A 15649-nucleotide genomic window follows, 5' to 3' on the forward strand; every position below is an offset into this window, starting at 1 on the left:
TCCCCTGTTGCTAGGGGAGGAGTCTAGCTGTGGCGCTAAATCCAAATCTTCGGACACGTTTCTGTTCAGTTGAAAGTCGGAAAATCATGGCCCAGAAAAACGCTATTTTCTTGCCTTTCCTTTGATCATTTAGCTTCGAAATTTCGGCAGATTATAGAAGATACATGTACATTAGACTACAAAATTATGTAAAAAACAGAAATCCGAGTGTTTTGACGGATTTTGATGATCTGACTTCAAACTCGATTTTCTCGGCTCATCCGTCAGCAACGTTAGGATCCTTTTGTTGTAGCAGGTCACATATACAAAGCATACAAATTATGTAGGCCTATCGGTACATACTTTCTAGGTGTTCATTTTCTGTTTGTTTGTTTGTTTGTTTCCCATTTGTTTAAGGGGGTAAGTAAAGCACAAACAAAATATAAACACAAATCCCAAGAAGCATCCAAGAAGCATCCAAAAAAGTATTGCGCATCATGCATGTTTCAAAACTTAAAATGTATCAAATTATCAAAAAAAAAATTTCAAAATTACTGGAACCGATTCTGGCTCATAAGGGCTACATAAGCTCATAATTTTCAGCCTACACTATAAAGTGGGTTTCATATTTAGGTTCATGTATATCTACCAACACTGACAGCATTAAAGCCAGTAAATGTGTTAGTTTGCAATATCCTTTTCAGCACATCAATGATTACAAAGAGCTCTAGAGTTTGAACAAACAAGTAAATATCATGAATATACAGCTTTCTTGTAATAAAACTTTACCTGAGCATCAGGTGGACCAGAGATGTTGGTAGTATGAGAGTTAGCAGCTTTCACATGCATAGCAGGCAGGATGAAACTAGCAAAGAACAGCAGTGATAACACTGCTGAGGCAGGCATCATGGCACTATAACGACTGATGGCCACCATGTCATCATCCTGAAAAGATTGTCAATCAATAGTTATGGTTACTTGAATTCTCTGCCTTTCTTACAAAACAATAAACACAAGACTCAGCTAGATTACTCAGGATTGGTGAAGGTATGGTCATGATTTAGTACATGAGAATAAAAACAATGTGTTTGTGTGCATGAAATTTTTGCAAATTTCACAAGAAGCCAACATTCGCAAAATTACCAAAATGCATGTGAAAGTTCTTGTCTACACTTGTCTGTGAAAGCCAGTGACATTTCATGAAAATTTCATGCTGCAAAAAACACCACTTGCTATTATTATGTTGCAAAAATTTCATGCCACAATATTTCTGATTTACAGCTAGTAAAGATAACAGCTTGTGGATCATGCAGTCAGCTGACAAGAAAAGCTTATTTTCCTTCCCAAGGCTGACTGGTTTGGCTTCCATTGTCTTTTCATATATTTTATAAAAAACTAATTTTAGCAGTGCTTTTAAGTCATTAAAACTGATACACTATTCGCATTCACACAGACAAAACAGAAGGATAACGATCGCGAAATAAATCTGATACACATTTTTTTTTTTTTTTGAGCCAGACTGATGGGAATATGCAGCTGATTTCACATTGCAATACAGGTCCTATAATTAGTTGACCAAACTGCGCACGAAATCTACCGAATGGTAATGGTTGCCCCTGTGTTTGTGCGCTGTTAGATCATACTTGTACTATACATGTTTGAATGATGGGACAAAAATCATGAGGTTTTTCTTCTCCGGCACTCACACACATGCAATGGTACAAATTATTGTACTATTTCTCAAATCATATCACTTTATTTACAAAATATTGGCAAGATTTCTTGGGATTTGAATTGTGATGCTGATAGCGCTATTAAGTGGGATTGGTATACATGTAAACACAGGCAAAAATCTTGAGATTTCAAATGGACTATGATGCAATTATCTTGAGATTTGTATCCCATTTAATTTGTGTCACTGTGAATCCCATTGCACTAATGTACAGACAAGTACCTGGCCCTCTTTCTCCCTATAGCTGTAGTCCTTAACTCATGTTCACACGTGCCAGATTCCATTCGCACGTCCGACTCAGTTGACGGCATGCCAAGTTCGCACATTTTGCTCAAATTCACAAACCCGCCCAAACTGATCAATAAATTGGCAAATTACCATAGCCGGCATAGGGCAATGAAATTTTCACTCCTGATTCTATTCCTCACACTACTAGCTTGTGCTGTGTGGTGTTACAATGCTGTTCCATCAAGGTTTTCTGAGTAAATTATAATTTTTCTGTTGCAGTAGTGCACATCCATGCCTACAAAAGTTGTTATGCACCCCCCCCCCCCCCCCCCCCCAGGCTAGAAAATAATGTAGCTAGGCCCTACTGGACGTTTGCAAGAAAATATAATCATAACTTTATTGCAGTGAAGACTTACATGTCAGCAAAGCTTAGAATAATTCTCCACAACTTTGCTAACCGCATGCACGTGTATCATACATAACATGGATTGGATGGCTTTGATTAAAAAAAAACACCCCCCCAAAAAAAACAAAACAAAAACAAAAACAAAAACAAAAACAAAAACCAGGATGTTTTCCAAAAGTACGCACAACATGACAGGCCCAGACCTAGGTATATTATGTTGCTAGCTAAATTTTACTGTTTGTTGCTGATAAACATAAACACAAAACGGATTTTGTAACTGCGCCATACCAAACAATAGAGCGGGCGGGGTCTATTGTACCCTGCAGTTGGGTGTGGACAAAACTACCATCGCACAGACATCATGCAGGTCTACGTACGTGATGTGAGTGTGTGTGCTCCCAGTTGCACCCCTCTATATGCTCTACACGTACATTGAGTCATTGCATTATCCTGCACCTGTTGAAAAAAGCGCGACACCAGAGACTCCAACTCTCCTGTTTTCGACGGGAGATCTCCCGCCGAAAACCCATTTTTGCAAAATCTCCCGTTCTCCCGTTTGAGATTTAATTTCTCCCGCCCTGGCTCTTTGTCTCCCGTTTGAAAGTATTTCTTGCATATTTCTATCGTATGTTGAAAAAATAAGCCTTAGATAGCACCAGAGAGCATCTAGAACCCTAGGAATTTCGCGCTTCGCACACATCAACTTTGAGTCTCCCGTTTGCTCGGGGTTTCAGTCGGGAGAATCTCCAGATCAGAAGGTACTTTGGGTTGGAGTCTCTGCGACACAACTGCTTCAAATACATACTCTGACAGATGAGTTAATGCTCGAGAACTGATTCCCGAAATAAAAGGAGAATACAAACATACCTCACCGCTCTTAAAGATACATAAATGACGACTCTCTAAGATGCAAGGAAAGAAATCATTGGCACTGCTGTACACGAGACAGATTAACAGCCTTCTCCACTCCCAGCAGTTTACACTGGTAGTGAAGTGCATTGCGTCATTCCGAAAGGGATTTCCCCCGCCCGAGCTCCTAAAATGTAATGACTGCAGCGCCATCTACGTTAGGGCCTGTTATTATTGTAATATCAGGGAGGTAGTAATATGCACAGGACAGTGGTGGATCGGTGAGGAATTGGATGCGCGCTCAGTTTTTAGATTGGGCTGCAGCTTTCCAACGTTGTGTGAGTGTGTGTAAGCGTTTGTGAGATGATGAAAAGCCTCTTATGAAATATGAAAGAACATTTCTCATAGGAATTCACAGTCCATTTGACGAAAATTGGTCTTGACATGGCTGGGATATCCAAAAAAGCCGTCCTTATAAAGTGCTACAAGCCACGACTTTTACTAGGATCTCTTTGTTTTACATTATTTTGGATATCTCAGTCATTTGAAAAGTAAAACCGATTTTCATCAAATAAACTTTTAATTCCTTTTAGAATTGTATAGTCTTGAACATTTCATAGAGTGGTTTTTAAATATCTCCCGAAAGGTTAAAAGCTGAAACCTCATCTCAACCAACACGATAGGTCTGTTAGCCCACAAGAGCAGAGGTTAGACTGTTTCCAAAGTTCAAAGTTCAAATTCATTTTCATTTCCATCAAATGAACAGAGAAAATTATGTACAATATACAAGTAGGACGTATTCATAATAATTGCAAAAAAAAAACCACCCAACAACATAATTTCCAAAAATAGATATCAAAGTTAATTTTCAAGGTTAAACAAGAGCATCCATTTTGCACTGATCTACAAAATAGGTCTGTGCATCATTCGTTTTATAAAATGGGCCCGTGAATCCATGAAATGTGACTATTTTCCCCATCATGCATCTAGTCAAAAATACAATACTTTAGGCTGGAACCATGCAAAAGAATTTTATAGGACGCATGGCCCAGTGTGGATCTGTAAAGTAAAATATCAATGCATGATATGACCAATCAGATATTGCAAAGATTCTAAAGCCCATTTTACAAACAAATTTTATTGTTCTAGGATTGTCATATATACTATACAATTTAAAGACATGGCATTTAGGAGATATACTATATCTTTTGATATTCACATATTTTTTCTTTTTTACTGTGATTCATGTACGCCTACAGATGGATGCATTTGTCAAGAACGTATCATGGATCAGCATTAGTACATGATAATAGGGGGCTATACATTTGCAACATGGACATTGATTAAGAGGAAACAAAACCCTGTTCTGCGCATGCACAAGATGTCAAAATTGATTTCCTATCGTCTGAATTTTCACTTTATATTTATAGGAATCTGCTCAAATTCACGACACGGAGAGCTACTTGATGCCATTAACTTGAACTACATACGGTGTGCTACTTTACTTGGTATACTAACAAGCTGCATTTTTGCGAAATCTAAAGCTACACGTTTGTACTTTGCAACAAGATGCAGGAAGAAAGAACAGTTAGTGCAACCACAGCCATTAACATCTGCATCACGAATCTGAACAAAAAAGCCCCCTAATATCAGTCACAAGCAGGTAACCTACTACTACTACTACTACTCACCTACTACTACTACTACTACTAATAATAATAATAATGAAGACAATCATATCATCATCATTATTATCATTATTAATATTAATATTATTACTATTATCATTATCATTATTATTATTATTATTATCATTATTATTATTACTATTATCATTACTATTATCATTATCATTATTATTATTATTATCATTATTCATTCATTAAACCGTATGGACAGCCATATTATTACCATTACAATTGTGTTATTTAATCACCATCACCATCAAATTATCATCATCAAGCAGCAGCATAACTGTAATTATTATTAGTATCATGTATGTCATCCACAGTTCAGAACAAAGTTCTCTATCAAGATCACTATCATGTATGTCATGTACTAGTACATTCTAAAATAGGACCTACATGTATTTTCAACAACACACAAGTAGACACCCACACTAAACACAAACACTTATCATCAAATCCTTGATACGTCATCGCTGCCAAATCATATAATAACAAGCACTGAATGAACATGCAATCACAACACACTGTCTATTCTTGGGAACATTATTATTTCAGTTTTAATAAATAATGTAAAAGCAAGCATGACATTTGACACAGTGCAATTACAATGTATACAGAGTGCTTTCCTCTTTGAATCTCCATTCCACCTCACAGCAGACACAATACAATTAATTAGTAATAATACTATGTTTTATGCTTTTCTTGTGTGCTTTTGTTGATAACACTGAACAGGCTTTTACAAAAATCTATGAATCCTGATCATCAGGGATGATGATAACATGTCAGCTAGCTAGCAAATCTACTTTGAAAGCTGTATGATTGCATTTCTGGGCTACCAAGTCTAATGCATGAAGCTTGAGACACATTTTTCATGTTCTCACACAAATCTCCAGGAAAAAAAAGCAACAACATAAAACTCACACTGGGGAGGGGAAATCCAACTTGCCTTATACCTGAGAAGACAATGACATTGTTTTTTGTTTTTGCCACAGATCAGGCTTGTTTTTTTTTGTGTGTGTGTATTAACGTCACATAAATATACTTTATACAGAAAATATAATCTCTTTGCTCAAGATGAAATTAAAATGGTAAATTAATCACAGGCCTACACATTACATGTATCATAATATTTATGCAAGATGACATACAGTAACAGGTGGACCAGTGACCAAGGGCCACTAATAGAAACAGATGATGGCCCACCATTTTCTAAGACATGAATGTGTGGTGTCACGGAAAAATCACGTTTATGCCTCAATTCAACATTGCATATGTCAGAATAAGTGAACTTATTCATGGCGTACAGGGCATCCAATTACTACTAGAGCACTACATTTAAAGAAATCAGATTTATAAATCATCTCTTTAGGAGCGTATTTCATATGAATTATTGACAGTCTACAGCATCATTCAAAACTATAAAGTGGATTGCAATACTTTCAAATTGTATACATAGACTGGTATCAGCGGAAAAAATACAAATGCATAAAAAGGGTGGTGGTTTTTGAAAGAATGCATCAGAAAATAACAACAGCAAATGAAAGAGTTGAAAATGAATGATAAAAACATATTGTGATTGACAAAATATATCATTCTCCTAGATTCACAGTCACACATGAATATGTACAGCCTCAAGGAACAGATTAGAATAACTGTAATAAAATGAAGATAATTATTTGCTTCCTACATACACAATTCACACACAACGAATGTGGCAATAGCATCTAAGTAACTATAATTTCACTCACACACAGTTAATCAGCCAGTAGCTGTATCTAACAACAATTTATGAATAATTATGTATGAATACTTCTATAACTATCAATAACATGAATACTAATAGACAAGGATAGTTGTGTGGGGAAGGGCAGGAATGTGTGAATGCCCACACAGGAGTAAATTCACACTCCTGTATTTTATGACCTCACCCTCCCCCCCCCCCAAAAAAAAAGAAGATTTTCTTGCACTTAATACATTGATTATGTTTTCTTTTGTCCTGTTGGGAATTTTCAATTTCATTTAAAGTTGGTCACAAGCTGATGGTAAAAAGCCAATCAACAGGTAAAGCAAGTATGATGCCTATAGAAGGTAACATGGTGGCACACGAACTGAACAAAAAGGCTACTCAAATATGCAAATCTTTAATATATTGAGAAGTTTACCAGAAGGACACATGAAGGAAAACAAATGACTACACAAAGATTTTGCCTCCATTCATGAAGTTGCTGCTGGAGCCTGAGAAACTCCACTACCAGTCATAGAATAGCCTTGGGGTGCGTTCGAGCGCTCTAAGGCGAACCAAAGCATACTGTATCGAACTGTGCCAGATTTGAAGAGTTACATGTTCGAAAGCTCTGTTGAGAAAGCGTACCTCATGAGTTATTTTTAGAAAAGGTCACACATTTTTGTAGCAAGAGGGTCATTCACCTGGCGCTTCAACTACTTAGAACTGTCCCGAACAAAGAGAATGACACATTGCGACATATGCCCATGAGACGTGCATGCTTTACAGCAGGGAGGTGACAGCGAACTTTTGGTATGCTTTTGGAGCACATTGAGAAGTGGTCCACTTTTGGCTCGGTACAGTACAGTACGGTACACTTTAGGAGCGTTCGAGCGTTCCTCTGGTGCGGGTATTGATATGGTTCACTGAATGGGAGAGTGCTCAAACTCACCCTTAGATGCCCTCATGAATGGTGCAATTTTTAATCAATCAAATCAGAATTAGGACATTTAATTCCTTCACCACATATCCATTTTTGCTCAATATTGGGACAGTGCGATGCATACATTGTAAGAGGGGGCACATTATTGTGGCAAGACAAGGCATTTCAATGCTCACTTGTGCGCCCACCCATAATTTCCAACTAACAAAATAATTCTCGATTTCTTTTTTTCTGAGCTGGGTATAACTTTTTTGCTTGTCCCTTCACTGAGTAAAACAACACTTTTTACATGTCTATTCATTTCTTTGTGCATTTAAGGTTTAAGATTTCTTTGTTAAAGAACACATACAGTGTATGTACCTATCATGAAATAAGACAACTGAAAAAATGGTAAGTAAAATGTACTGATAAACAAATGTGTTATTTGACAAACAAATTTGTTAATTGTAAATGAAAATATCAATACAATTCAACAAACTAAATTCACATAGTTATGTAAGAGCCTTGTATTCTTTGCTCCCCTATACAAAAACATATTCCACCACCCTTGTCTGTCAATATACATGATATATGTGTATACCAAATTGGAATAGCACCAACAATAAAAACATCTCTACTCTATATCTACATACATTTACGTTATCATGCACTATATGTTCTGACATGCAAAAGTTCTGGAATTTTCCAAAATGCCATCTCATGCCATCGTAAAAGGGAAATACGTATATGATAAATATGTTCTGAAACATATGATGTGTTTATGTGAATATTTTAAAATATTGTGCTACCTTGTGCTTATTTGGTAAAATATCCAGATGAAAGACATAATAAAGAAAATCCTAAAATATACATGAAATCTTTTATATATTTACATACATATATGAGTATCAAATGGCATATATTTCTTCACTTGCAATGAGGTATCATCTGTATCATTTGCACATAAATGAATATACAAATGACTTCCCTAACGAGTGTAATTTCTGGCTGCCTAACATATTAAAGCATAACATAAAATTGATAATAATAATAATAATAATAATAATAATAATAATAATAATAATAACATCAATAACAATAGTCATAAGAATACAACCAAAAATAAGCATAGGTAATCATCCTACACAGCTCTCCCAGCGGGTCCAGTCACTATCAGAACTCAAAATTGCCATGCAGCTACCTAACACATTCCTTGATCAAGATGGTCATTGTGTTCAACACATCTTGTCCTAGGATAGAGGTGCTATGCCAGGTGTCAGACCCAAGACCACTTATTTACATATCCATAGCCTCCACCACTATGCTACTTTGACCCCACAGGAGAGGATACATAGGATTATATTTGGTTGTTGAGGTCAGTGAGGACATTTACTGCTATGCTACTTATGATAATGACAAAATTAGCACTGGCCAGTCAGATATGATGAAAACTACACACTACTACAACACAACTAGCAATAAAACTAACTGATTAATCATTAAAACAATATAATGCCAATAATGATGATGATAATGGCAGCAAATGCTAATAATTTAATTGATGATAACAAAGATGATGTAGATGACAATGATGATGCTGGCAATGATGACGATGATGATGATGATGATGAGGATCATCATCATCATTCTCATCACTATCACTATTACTGTTTCTATTACAGCTGTATTCCTATCATTATCATCATCATTACTATTCCTTTTACTATTGGCTGTATCATCTTTACCAGATGCTCAAGAAATCTTACAAAAAGAAGAATCAAGACAATAAAAATGACAGCTAGTGGAAGCCAAAATCTAGCCTAATTTAACAGAGATCTGCCCTGAGAGATCTGCCCTGAGAGACCTATACCCTGAGTAATTGCTCTGAGGCGAAGTCTCATCGTCAAAATTGAAGCTGAGGTTCGAGATGGCCGACTCTGCCCCTGGCGAGCTTGGTCCACCGTTCACCAGCGCAGGAGGACCAGTATTCCAGGCGAATAGCAGCTCCTCCCTCTCATCAATCACCCCTCCACCTGTCCTAAGGGACTGGGCCAGCGAGGGTGTCACAGGTGTGGCAACATGAGGCGCTTGTCCTGGAAGGGATTCTGATACAAGAGAGAAACATTAATCCTTACATCTCAGTTATCTAAGTTTTTATGTTGTGAGTATAAATATATATAGAAAACTGACGGACGGACGATGGACAGACAGACGCCACAGGTGATCCCTTAGTCTCCCGCACCTCTGGTGGGCTCAATAAAAATGACTTCGATCAAAGGATTAGTTTCCTCAATCAATATCCATTTTTTTTTGTGTGTTAAAACTGTGTGTATTTTTTGTCCAATTTAACTTTTTCAATGAAGTATTGCGCTTGTTTTGCTATGAAACTCATATAAACATGTATGTAGCAATCCAAGCTGATGAGCTCACCAGGGCATCATTTCATAAAAGATGTTAGGATATCAACTCTTGCTGGAATGGCAACTTCCCATAACAACAGCCAATCAGGAAGCTGGATTCTTGTTGTTACCATGACAACTGCCATTCCAGCAGACGAGTTGCTATCACGTCGAACGATATGAAATGGGGCCCAGAACTTGACTTTTGCTGACCCCATTCGAGTGCCAGTTTAACACAAGAGAGTTTGTGAGCCCAGTGCATGCTCTATTCATATCTCTCGGGCAATTGATATTTTGGGATCTAGGGCAATTACCCCCTGGGCAATTACCCCTTTCCCTTCCCCTTCCCCTGACACTAACCCTAATCTTTACTCTAACCTTATCACTAGCCAGAATTTAGCCATGGGGGGGGGGGGGGGGAGGGTAATTGCCCTGATACAGATATTTCGCATTGTTCGATGGCATGTGTTGTTGACCATGGAAATGGGAAACATGTACTGCTCGACTGCTTTTGCACAGGTATACACAAGAAACTTGTTTGGGGGCATTGAAGACTCACAGAGAATTGTGGAAGGAACGGGTTACATCTTCTGAGTACATCAGCAATGGTATTGCTGGTTCCAACGGCTTGTGGATGACTGACATTCTACAGATTTCCTGTTCTCACGCAATGGTTCTTAACAAGAGGCATATCTATTTTTTTTTAAGTGCTAATCTTTATTCCTGAAAGCAAAACTTACCATGAGAGATCACCACGATGGAAGAGATGCTGTGAGAATTTGATCTTGAGTCTGTCCTTCTGCAGCACTTTAAATGTGACAAACCTGGAAAAACAATTCATATCATTTAGCAGTATGTTAATAAGTTAGGTAATAACTGAATGAGCATCATGTCTTCTTGATGGCATTCTTTATTTTTCACTGATTTTTCAATTTTTCATATTTCATATTCCTCAAAATTAGTACCCCACAATATTGGACACAATACTTCGTTTCTTTTTCTTTCTTTTTTCTTCCCATACGTACAACAAAGTTGAATAGATAACATAGTGTATTGACTCAACATTAACTTGTTTTGTTTAAATTCATGTGTTATGTGCATTATGTTATTCTACCAATGTTTTACACATGCACATTCTTTGTGAAATCATTTGTAATTCAACCTCAGGCTGCAATGAATGATTCCGGTGGATGAAATAAAGATACCATTAATCAGACTTACAGCAAACTGTAACTTGTTCATATTCCTTTAAAGGGGAATGAAACCCAAATCTCTATAGTGTGCATATATTTTTAACATTTCTGGGGCAGCCAAAGATGCACATAAAAGATCCTGCACGAGAACAGGGTCCATAATCCAGTGAAGTGGTCCATGACATTCCCAAGTACTATTTTTGACGGTGCATCTCAAAACGAAAAAAAAAAGTCGCATGCACTGATTTTGTGTGACGACTTAAAATAGGTGAAAAAGGTGACTTTTTATACTTTCTGAAAAAGCAAATTTTCTTCAACACTACACTAAAATTTGGGATCATAAAATGAACAGGAAAGTGTGTTTTTTAGCAGTTTATCCCAGACACTTTTCTTAAAATAGCATGATTAGGTATGTCTTTAGAGTCCCCTTTTTATTTCTTAAAAACCCTGTACACACTCTTCATTTTCAGCTCTAATAACTTTAGAAAAGATGACTGCTGCTTTAAAAGAGGGCACTTAAAATGGACAGAATGTGTTAATAGAACATGCTCAATTTCAGTTTAATCCAATCACCCCTTAATTGTGGTTAATCTGTTGGTTTACATCCTTTTTTTTGTCCCATTCACTGCACAAGTAGCATGGCTTGGTAAAGATTAAACGCTTGAATAGACCTTGTGCTTCAGAGCCTCTTTTCTGAGTTCACACTTTTGTGGGGTATGTGCTTTCTTTCCAATATTTAGATAGGTTAGGAGAGTTCATTTGATTTGACTTATACATCATCTTAAAGCTTAAAGTCTGCTCTTTCAGAATATGCTTATAACTAAAAATCCATGTCTGGCTACTTTTTGTTGGTTTTGTGATGCAGGGTCACATTTACAAATGGATCTCATGTAAGACCAGCTCGTGTAGTTGAATATGGGCTATCCAGTCATCTTCTCAGATGGAAAATGAAAACAAACAAACAAACAAACAAACAAACAAACAAGCAAACAAACAAACAAACAAACAAACAAACAAACAAACAAACAAACAAACAAACAAACAAACAAACAAACAAACAAAATATGTCAGCTAGGGCTCCAAGCAATGTTGTCAAAAATCTGTCCTATATATCATGTTCCATGATGATTTCATCACAAATTGTATTATTGGAATTATTAAATGGAGAGATTCCAGCTCTTTGCTGAACCTCTGACCCGTTAGCTTGGGTTATTTACCAGCAGACGAACGAATAAAAGCAACAAAGAAACTGTGCAGATAGTACATGTATACTCACGGGTAAAAATGAAACTGGGTTGTTTCTGTCGGATGACATACACACATACCAAAATGGCAATAATGATGATAGTGAGTAGCCAAGGCCAGAAACCTGGATAGCAGGGATAAATTGTGATCGTATCTAAGAATTCCATCAGCAGGGTACTTAGCAATCAGAATGCAACCAGCATATCTTAAGATGAAACAGCTCCACACCTTTTGTTAATTCAATGTTGCAGTTTACGGTACATTACATGCACCCCGCCCTTAGAACCAAAGGCATAAATGATTCGATATCTATACTATAAATTGCTCTACACTGTGAAATTTACAAAAGCTGGTGTGTACTGGTGAAAACATTCACTAAACCCTTCCTTATAAAAGTATGACTTGATTGTTCCACTGTTGGATCTGGAAAAAGATATGTTGGAAATTACAAAGTGCGGTCCAAGAGGTCCCACTCCTGCATCCATTCCCTACCCCCATGGGGCCAACTGTACCAGTATAAAGTGACAATAAGCTGTAGTGTACTGACTTCTGTTGAAATTATTCTTGCAACAATCCCTTTATGAAATAAGAAACAATCAAAAAAGATTTTCCTAATTTCTGTCTTCCTTTTTTTTTTTTTTTGGGGGGGGGGGGGTTGCTGTCAATTAAATATTCAGGAGGTGGATTTGCACCTCAGTTGTTTTTGTTGAGGTAAATTTCACATGACAATACAGACATAATTACAGCATTTCTACAGGTATACTACCTCTTTGTCTTGTACAACATCTTTAACTATAAGTATCCAGTTACAAGCACTAAACAAGAGCAATTCCAACTGGAAAATGCAGTTGGTTTGGATGCCTCTGTCTCCTCAAGCACTCACTCATTATATTCTACCACAAATCTGACCCTTCATTTAAATTAAGATTCCACTCATCTCACCTATCTTGACTATATGAGCTTTGAGGATTGTCTTTCAAATATCATCGCACAGTGAAAATACCCCCAGATTATTTCCCCCACCATATAACATCACATTAAAATTTCCTTGCTATTAAAAGTGAATGCTGGAAAACACAATTTTTAAGCAAATGTTTGGTGACCTCAGACCTTTGACCAAAAGAGATTTCTTTGTCCATTTATGTCATATAGAACAGGGCATATTTCCCTTAAATGAATCTGAATGTGCAGTGTGCTCTTTGACCAACTGGGATTTAATTTGTATATATATCTACTTCATATCAAACATGGATTTTCCCTTAAATGACCCGGCATGAACGTGCAGTGCTCTCTCGAAGAATGCCACACTGGTAGACCTATAAATAGCTAGAATGCAGTGTATTACTCACCACGTCTGTGTACTCTGTAGACTAATGGAGGTAAGGAGGTGTTTCCAGAATGCTTTGGTGATGGCGATGATGTCTGGGTGATGGGTGGGGTACTGGTGGTAATCCCTGGCACATCATGGCAGGCCGGTGAATCTTCCACTGAGGTACACTTGAGGCACACGTTTTCAGAATATTCAAACATCCTGAAACACATGATTGGGAGACAAACATTGCAACAAAAAGATATTTAAAAAACAAAAAGTTAAAACAACAAAAATCATTAAACAATAAGAGCAATTCCGACTGAAAAGAGCAGTTATTGACTTAGAGGTATACTTATTACCTCCGCCAAGGGAGGAGGTTATGCTTTCGTTACCGTTGGTTTGTGTGTTTGTGTGTTTGTTTGTCCCTGATGTGCAAAATAACTCAAAAAGAAGTTAACAGATTTGGATGAAACTTGTAGGAAAAGGTTTAGAATGACACAAGTAACAAACGATAAAATGTTGGTAGTGATACGACAATTTTGGGGGAATTTATGAAGGATTTTTTATATTTTGGCAGGTAGGGTCAATGAACTTTAGAGTTCAGGCTGCGCATATTTGAGGTTTGCATGTGCGCACTAAACTGCGCGCTCTAGTTTCAGCTATGGCGAGGCGCACCGCGCAGCTGAGGATTTATGACGTAACAGAGGCTCCTATATTGGGAAAATTCAGGTGATTTTTCAGCATAATATGTATATCTATGGGAGGAAATCACTGATCTCTATGGAACAGCCCAAAGAGCTTTTAAAATCTCATCGGTGGAAAGTAGCTGTTTAGTGGATCGAGGTCTGCGCTCTCAGAGTGCTTTTCTAGTTTATGTAAGTCGAATTTGCTGTTTTACCTAGTTTGTACACCATTGTATTTCTACATGGACCCCTTTGAAAAATCAGTCGTGTACTGAAAGGGCTATATCCACCCTGACAATGGAAATAATTATACTATATAGAAAAACTAGAAATATCGCCAATTCACTCAAAAACTAATTGCCCCATCATATATTGCCCCATCATTGTGGACTTTTCTCAAAAAGAGAATACCAAAACCACATAATCAGAATTGTAATTTTTCCTATCAGATAATTATCAGATGGGCAAACTCTGAGATTGTGGGACCCCCCCCCCATGTCCAAAGGGGAATGAATGTGACCATTTGTACAAATAGAAATTATGACATTATGGATAATATAGTCCTGCGAAGTTCTACATGAAACAGTACACATACTCAAAGCACATATCTCTTTTGGTGTCATAGAGTAAGAAAGACACCTGAAAATTACTGATGAGTAAGAGACTTTGAGGGCTTGGGAAGGCCCATGATATGCCTCTATAGTTGGGACATGGTCCCTACAAATAAATATTCTATCACTACTGCGATATTTAATCTTGTTTTGGGGGGACAGACGTATAACCAGGAATCTTTTGACCAAAAGAGCACTTTGTGAAATTTGGCCAAAATTTCTCAGACTGTGACATGCTTGTCACAGTCTTCTTCTCACCCAGGAGGGCAGGGGCCGCAGCGAGTGTTCTCTGCTGAAGAGCACGCCTTCAGCTCCTTCACGTTTGGGTCACACTCTCTGCAAGGCCGACAGTGCGTGCCAGTGTAACCCGTATCCTCTTGGTAGTAGCCATCTCTGCAAGGAATGCACTGGTCCTGCTGTCCATCTCCAAAGCCGCATACCTACTCATAGAGAAAAGAACAGAGAGAGATTAACACACAATTTTCCATGGTGTATTAAGGGTTTGAACCATACCTAACCTTTGTTTTATAGTATAGCTGCTTCTTTTTTTTTTTTGCCATTTTCACACATCACCATCTTCTCAGTCTTAATTCACACAATCTTAACTTTGGTTGCTCAGGAATAAGTACTAATTCATAATAGAACACAAGATAAAGTTGACATTGGCAGCGGTTTATTG

At 37.4% G+C, this 15649-nt stretch overlaps 1 long non-coding RNA gene across 1 annotated transcript; it reads right to left on the bottom strand.

Moving 5' to 3' along the window:
* Window positions 1-10678: 10678 nt before the first annotated feature.
* On the bottom strand, window positions 10679-13864 carry LOC139724476 (uncharacterized). Its single transcript, XR_011710469.1, has 3 exons — window positions 13714-13864; window positions 12396-12488; window positions 10679-10750 (listed from the first exon to the last, which is right to left on the bottom strand). It is a non-coding gene; the product is annotated as an uncharacterized lncRNA (long non-coding RNA).
* Window positions 13865-15649: the final 1785 nt, after the last annotated feature.

This window comes from Diadema antillarum, unplaced genomic scaffold (assembly GCF_040938485.1).
Source record: "Diadema antillarum isolate AM-2024a unplaced genomic scaffold, OU_Dant_1.0 scf00000215, whole genome shotgun sequence".
NCBI classification, from domain to species: Eukaryota; Metazoa; Echinodermata; class Echinoidea; order Diadematoida; family Diadematidae; genus Diadema; species Diadema antillarum.